The sequence below is a fragment of the Lepidochelys olivacea genome (assembly GCF_965140295.1).
Source record: "Lepidochelys olivacea isolate rLepOli2 genome assembly, chromosome: 3".
Classification (NCBI taxonomy): domain Eukaryota; kingdom Metazoa; phylum Chordata; order Testudines; family Cheloniidae; genus Lepidochelys; species Lepidochelys olivacea.
In genome coordinates this window covers 79280188-79288468 of record NC_140413.1, presented here as the reverse complement: position 1 = coordinate 79288468, position 8281 = coordinate 79280188, and positions in this window count along the sequence as shown.

Below are 8281 nucleotides of genomic sequence, written 5' to 3'. Positions count from 1 at the left end.
TGACTGGCATTCTTTTCAATTTATTACCCCTTATTTTTGACAGATATGAATCTGACTATACTCAGGTAGCAGGCCTGAGTAAGAAGGTGCTATCTTTTACATAGACTATTTTCAAAGCAAAACTGCACTTTTAAAAACAAGCTACATTTATGAGGTATGTTTTGTATTTTAAAATCAGCCTTTTTGCTCTTCTCTCTTTATTGTCTCTTCTTATTCAAGAATATTTTCAGGTAAATGATTCTGAGTTGTCATCTCTATTTTCTCTGTGCTGCAAGAATGTTTTGTGTGGACTAGATGGAAGCTTATGTTCTTGTATGTGAACCTGGCTGCTACTCTGATCCCTTGACACTGTAGCATTCTGTGAAATGCAGTGCAGTCTTTTGTTCACACATTTGATGTTTGCTTTTTAGTTAAACAATGTTATTTTTCTGACTGGTTCAATTGCATAGCAGCAATCATATGATATTGACTTTATTTGGCTTGCCTGCGGCATCCCCTGAATTTGTAAACATTTTTTCTGATAATAAGGGAATGCTAAAAGTGCAAGGCAGGAGGATAGGATTAATCCCTAGTATGAATGGTGGACTATCTTGAGCAGCTATATAGAGGAGGGTATTGACCTGGTTAGCGTCAGGCTCCAGAATCCAGACTTCATACTTCATTCATGCCTGCAAGAAGTCATGATCGTCAGGTTGGGGATTTTTGCTGCTGTTTTGCCAAAATTAAGATAATGTAATAGATATGTGAGTTAGTTCTTGCCTCTCAAAATCCCATCAGAGAACTATATAATTATTTTATATATAAATACCTCAAAAATTAAGCCAATTCCAGGAGATTGATAAATTGAAGAGGGGTTAGAGATGAGCCGTGAGAATGATTAAAACATGCCTTTTAGTGATTGACTTCAGGAGCTCAATGTATTCAGTTTAACAAAGAGATGGTTAAGTGGTGACTTCATCATTCTATAAATACGTACATGGGGGTACAAAACTTTTATGATTAGCTCTTCAGTTTAGCAGACAAAAAGTGAAAATAACTAACCTTTGGATCAGCTTTGGGGCGGGGTTTTCCTTTTTCTAAAAGATGTGCTCTAGTTCAAACAGGAATGAATCAATGGAATTTCTTGCTTTATACAGGAGGGCAGACTAGATGATCACAGTTGTCCCTTCTGGCCTTGAAATCTATGAATAGATAGCATAGGATCCACTTTTTTTTTTTATAGTTCTGAATACAATTTTCCTAAATAATGTTCATGTTCGTTTGTTCGTTCGTTCTCTCTCTCTCTCTCCATCTATCTATACACACAATGATTTAAAGTTTTATATTTGCCAGAAGAAAGGATGGTGTTGTGGTTAAGGCACTGAACTGGGACTTAGATCAGTGTTCAATGCCTGTCTCTGCCACAGATTTCTTGTGTGAACATGGGCAAGTTTTTTAACTTCTCAATTCCCCAGCTGTAAAATGGGGAAACTGTAAATATTACAGTTAAATTTAATACGTTTGGTCTTGCTATGTATTTCTTCAGTGCATAACACGAGGCCCCAATTTTTGTTGCGATCTGTAGGTGCTACTTCAATACAACTAGTAAATAACTGTGGTAAAATTATTTTTAATTTTTCTTTTGGTACTATACATACAATTCAGCTAAACAACAGAGGTTTTAGCTTATATCTAATAAAGCAAGGAAAGCCACAGTTAATGGCTTCTCAGTTTTCAGTAGTTTATATCATGCCTCTGGATGATAGGATAGATAACACTCTTCTCAAACTCATGAATTAGACATTTCCAAATACATAAATTTTGGTTTTAATTTTCTTTGACATGTGAGTGACAAAATTAATCTGTTTTCCAGCGATCTCAATGGCAGTATATGAGACAGTTCGCCATACTTAACCTATAAATCATTGGCATCATATGATGGACTGTGATTCCTCTTACTGAGCTAATATGGTCTGTCTTGTCAATGTGTCCTCCTGGAGACCCTTAATCCATGTATTATTGACACAATGCCCTGTAACAGCTCTCTAATAGCCAGTTCTTTCTATAACTTCACTGCATCCTCATGGAGTCATAAATACATGCATCAGTGACGTGACAGGCTTTCCAGCAATTAATTAGTCTACAGTATAGACAGTTAAAACTTCTAATTAGAGAATTTTCATCCTACTAGCACAGTTAGAGGCATGTAAAATTGTCCAGTGGATTTATTCTATTTAATATTACCTTACAGGGCAAAAGATGCTTCTGTATTTGGGGCTTTTTTTTTTTAACATGGCGAAATTTGTGATATGACATTCTGTCTGAGTTTCACTATTGAACTTTACAAACACAAACATGTTATTTCCTGAATAATTTGATCATGTGAATGTTAAAATAAAACTGTCTGAAACTGTGATGGGCATGGTCATGCCTAATAGTGGGAGCTGGTTGATTGGTTGATTTCCTTACAAGAAGGGGTGCAGAGGAGAAGAAGAAAAGGTTGATTACAAAATTGCAGAATTGTTCAGAGGATATAGTGCCAGGATTGCGTGTGAAGGCTGATGCTCATATTGATTTGTGTATTAATTCATACAATTAGTTCAAATTTGGAGGCATATATTTGAAATGTAATAATATCAGTTCTACAGATGGAACACACTGTAAATGGCATATTTGCTTGCTCACTTTACTATTCTCTCCCTCTTTCCCAGATGCACAGATATCCTTCAACAAGTGCATCCATGAAATGGTACTGAACAGTTCACTGGAGCTAGGCAAAAATTTTCAGACAAATAATGTATTCTCTTAAAAAATGCAGTATTGGACAACCCTAAAACTGCCTGCTAATTCAACATGAACGGCCTAATAGTTACAGCCTCAAAACATTTTTCAGGACTTAGATGCCATTCATAAACAGTTAGAGATGCTATGACCGGCCTCCTTATAACTTTAAGCCCAGTGTTTAGGGTACTCACGTGGGAGACCCAGGTCCAGTTCCTCCCCCCACACCCTCCCCCAGATATAGAGAAGGGATTTGAACTTGGGTCTCATGTGTCGTGAGCAGCCCTGCAAGTGGGCGATGGTATACTGTACTATGGGGCTCTCTCAGCCTCTGGTGTTGAAGCTGTTCAAGGTTGTATAAATAAATAATAGGGCTGTCGATTAATCAGTTAACTCACACAATTAACTCAAAAAAAGTAATCATGATTAATCGCAGTTTTCATCACACTGTTAACAATAGAATACCAATTGACATTTATTAAATATTTTGGATGTTTTTCTACATTTTAAAATATATTGATTTCAATTACAACACAGAATACAAAGTGTACACTGCTCACTTCATAATATTATTTTTATTACAAATATTTGCACTGTAAAAGTGATAAACAAAAGAAATTAGTATTTTTCAGTTCACCTCATACAAATACTGTACTGCAATCTCTTTATTGTGAAAGTGCAACCTTTACTGGTATCCAAAATACTGAAGCTGCCTAATTGATTTGTGAGCTCCCTGTAGGAACACCGCCTATAGCCAGGAATGATCAGCTCCTATTGTCTAGCCTGAACAAAACAACTTGAGTATACGCCATTGAGCCATCAGTTTATCCATAAACAAATCTAGTGATCTCCCTTGAACCATTCTTTCCGTACAGAAAACCCTATCCACTCTCAAAAAAGTGTTCTGATGCCTGGATCCAACATGGGACTTCATCTTCTCCTGACTGATCATGCTGGGGGCTCTGCCTGTTTTCAGCACTCCGGACCCTCAGCTACCCCCACCATCTCGGAATCCTGAATGTTCAAGCTTCACGGAGTGGTGAGAACCCAGCTCTCTCATGCTCTCTAGGTTTAGCCTTCTGACATGTGTCCTTATGTTTTCTAAACCAGATTTTTATAATCAAATTTAAGTTAGATTTAATATTATAACTGTTTTGTTTGTGTGGTGATTACCTGGCAATAAATAACTTTCACGGTTAAGCTGGTTGCTTCTCTCTCTCTCTCCCTCCTCCTCCACCCCATGGGTGCGGGTTTTTTTGGCTTCCCCATTCACTCTGCAGCAACGCTACTCATACCTAAACTAAAGATCTCTGCAGCACCCACAAATCCTGTGGGGTTTGCTCATCAAGTAGGTTACTACCAGAACAACTGTAATGTGAAAGTGGGTATAGGGACATGCTGAATCTGGGGCATCTGAGGGTGGCAGCTTGGAAATGCTGCTCGACCAAGTCTGCTGAGTCCAGGGGCATATAAGGGGTCAGCTTGGGAGTGCTGATTAACCCGTTCCTCTCAGACGTGTGTGTGTGTGTGTTTGTCTGATTCTGGGGTTGGAAGAACCGAGCCCGGGGGGACCTAGGCCCTGCAGGATAGTTCCATTGGGAGGGAACTTACAAAAGGGAGAAGTAGAGCTCCATGTAAGAACACAAGTGACACAAGCAGTACATTGATAGAATTACAGGACCCCCCCCCACCCGCATGAAGAGTAACTCTTATACATGAAAAGGAGTACTTGTGGCACCTTAGAGACTAACAGTCTCTAAAGTGCCACAAGTACTCCTTTTCTTTTTGCGAATACAGACTAATACGGCTGCTACTCTGAAATCTGTTTTATAAATGAGCATACCCCAATGTAATGGCCAAATCTGGTAACACTATTTCAACAGGATAGATTAAAAAGACCTCACCACAATATCCCATGGTCCAGAGGCAAGAGCTCTCTCCCAAGAAGCAGGAGAACCCTGCTCAAATCCTTTCTCCCCATCAGGAACTCCGAGAAATTGAACCCTGATCTCACACATCCCATATAAGTACACTAACCACTGCGGATAAAGGTTACAAGGTAGACTGGGGATAGCTGTTTTGTGTGGATTTAGGTGTGCTTGAAGCACGCCTACTGGGTCAGGCCCAGCAGACAAAATAGGCAGAGGAGACCCTAACTTCTCTGATTCATGGATGGCACTGAGGTGTAGGCATGAAATAGGTGTCCAGATACCTAGAGCGAAGCAGCAGTGTGCATGCCAAGAGGCAGAAACTTGGGTATCTACAGAACTTTTACAACAAAGATTTAGCTGCTGAGTGAGTTTAGGTTCTACAGGATTAGGAGACAGCTGAGCAGGGGGGTTGTGGATCACAGTGGAGCCTAGAATTGGGGTTAAGGTATCTAAATCCCTTAGTGAATCTAGGCCAAAATGCCCACACCCTAATCCTAACCCAAAATTCCCACACTGACCCTAAGAGCCCCTCAGTGTCCACTTGCAAAGGGTTCATAGTTCTGTAAAGCAATTCCTATAAGACCTGACATACTCACTACAACTAATCCATTGCTGTCTTAGCATTCATCTATTAAGAATGTTGTGTAACACATCAAATGAAAGCTTATATCATAATGGTCATCATAATAATTGAGTGGTGTATGTATGGGTAACAATTAAAAAAGATGTATATGTATACTTAATATATGCTCAAACCATGAAACCAGGCAGGGATGGTAAACTAGTTTGTCCCAGACAAAGGAATGTTGTGTGGCCTATCTGCCTGGATCTTGAATGTAAAGGGAACAAGGTGAGCCAGAGACCATGAAAACTTTATTTGCATTTTGAGTCAATGGGAAAAGCAAATAAATACAGGAATGACATGGCAACTGCACCCTGAAGAACAGTCAGAGGGAGAGAGGAAATTTGGGTTATACTTCAAAGAATACATTTCAAAGGTTTACTTGACTATAAAACAAAGGTAGGAGGGGAAGACATTTTTGGTATTCATCACTGAGGCTATGCCTACAGAACAAATTACTTCGGTATAACTTGAGCCAATCAAGGGTGTGAATAATCCACACTCCTGAGCGACGATAATTATACCAACCTAAGCAATGGTCGGTTGGACAGCATTGTGTAGTGAGAGCGCTTCTCTTGCTGACAGAGCTACTGCCTCTTGCAGAAGCAGGAGTTGTTAAGCTAATGGGAGAGCTCTTTCCCATTGGTTTAGACTGTCTTCACCAGAAGCACTACAGTGGTGCTCCTGCACCACTATAGCTGTTGTAATGTAGATATACCCTGAGGGAAGCAAAAGATCAACAATCTTTGCATCCATGAAAGCTGGATCCTGACCTGGGTGGTGGGGAATGGCTTGTGACACTGAGAGGAATCTTTAGATGAGAAAACTTCCTTAGGAAAGGATAATAGCCTGTTAAGTTTTAGTTATTAGAAACCATACTATACTTTTGTTTGTAATCATGTTCTCTTTCTATTATCTTTGCTTAATATCAGTTAAATCTGTTATTTTAATACACTTCTTCATGGTTTTACTGTAAGTTCATGTCAGTGCAGTGTATTAAAATGGGATGTACGCCCTCAGCTGAACCATGTAGCCTTATATTTTATTTATATTGAATATAGTTAATTTATTATTTTAAGTAATTATGTACTATACCACTGTGGGTCCAGCTCTGGTGGCTGCAGTTTCCAGCTCCATGTGAAAGTAATCTCTGTCCTTTGTCTCAGATCTAGAGTCTCTAGGAACACATGAAGAGCAAGGATAGTAACACAGGCATTCATAATGTCTAGTCTGCCTTATCAATTTTATTAAAGTTACCGAAAAGGTTATGATTATCTAAATCTTAAAAATACCTGTGCACGAGTTATAGCTAAAGTCTTAATCATCAATAGAAACATGGTTCCTGCTGGAGATCTCCCAATGGTAACTCATTTTCCCAATACGGGCACCCGCTTTTATAATGTGATTCTGACTATACCTAATACCCTGCACACATGAGTAAAACGGTTAACCTGCTTTTTCCTTGTCTTTAGAATATCGGGGTACCCTTTTTTTCATAGGTTGCTTATAAATACTTGACATTTGTAAGTGATATAACCCGATGACACAAGATTACGGGAAAAGATGTGCCAAGATTAATTTTTGATTACAAGACACCTGTTACTCACATTTTTGTAATATGTGCCCAAACCACAGGGTGCACAATGGGTGTCACGTTCTGTGGTGTATGAGAGCTACAAAAATAATTCCCGAAAATGTGCTGGTCTTCTGAATTAAAAATAAAATAAATAAAACCATTTTTAAAAAAAAAAATCTGTAAGTCTTCAGAACTTCTTCTGGTTTTACTTGACCAATGTAGTCATTTGCGAAAAGGCTAGTGGTACAATATAAAACATGTAAGGATACTAATTGAAAGCATCTAGAAGAACGTTTAATACCTACCCATATTTAGTTATCATGGAGTATTATCTTTCATTCACATGAAATGTATCTATATTTTCCTTCTCTTTGTGAAAAGTAGGAAAGGACCCAACCTGAACAGGATTCATATCTAAATTCAAATTTCCTCAAAGTTTGTTGCAGGGCGGCTAGACCCAAACACTTTTTTTCATTAGTTTTTTTTATGCGACACTGAGCATCCTGTTCATTACAATGGCAGCTTTATCTCAACAATTTTTTTACCCTGCACCCCAAACAGCAAATCAGTGAGACTCAAAGGGAACATATTGCACTTCCCTCATGTATAGATATGAACTCAGCATTTTATGCATTCCTGTTTTATTTTTAAGAGGCATTATATTAAATTACAGAGTTCCATCATGGGAATTAGATGTGGTCATGTGTTGGACTGTTCCCTTTTTCAGCATATAGAGACTGGAGGAGGAGCTTAAAAGGGGAGCAGAGATGCTCATTTGCTGGCAGACCAGGGAAGACCTCAGACTTTCAGCAGCTGAGGAAAGGAGTGATTGAAGGTAGGAGCTTCCCAAACAACTGCTGCTTAATGGCCCCTTCCTGAGGGAAGGGAGTGCCAGATTCTGATGCACTTTGAGAGGGTCATTCCCCTCTATTTCCTCTGAACTCAGTTTATTTACATTAAGTCCCCTTGCTTTTTATGCATGAAATACTCTGGAAGGAGAGAGACTTTAAAGTGACCTGGCTGGGGGGGGGCAAGTCACAGGAAAAGGCAGGCCACCACGGAGGCAGAGCCATGGTCAGAGGCAGGTACTTGATGGGAAGACAGCTCCTGTGCCATGTCTGGCACCGAGGAGGAGAGAGCAGTGAGTCATCCTTTTCCTAAGTCTCTTTAATGGATTTCAAGTCTGTCCTTCAGTGTAACACAGGTCATGGATCTCACTCAAGTTATTCTTGCAGTTTTATTCCCCTAAGAATAAACTGGAGTGTTATGAAGTTACGGAGATTTGGGGAAAAAGAGAAACACTGACACCAATTGCATGTGTCATGGATATTAGCACTGGGACAAAACAAAGCCAGACAGCACTTGGTTGTCTCTAAATGACCATATTTAGGG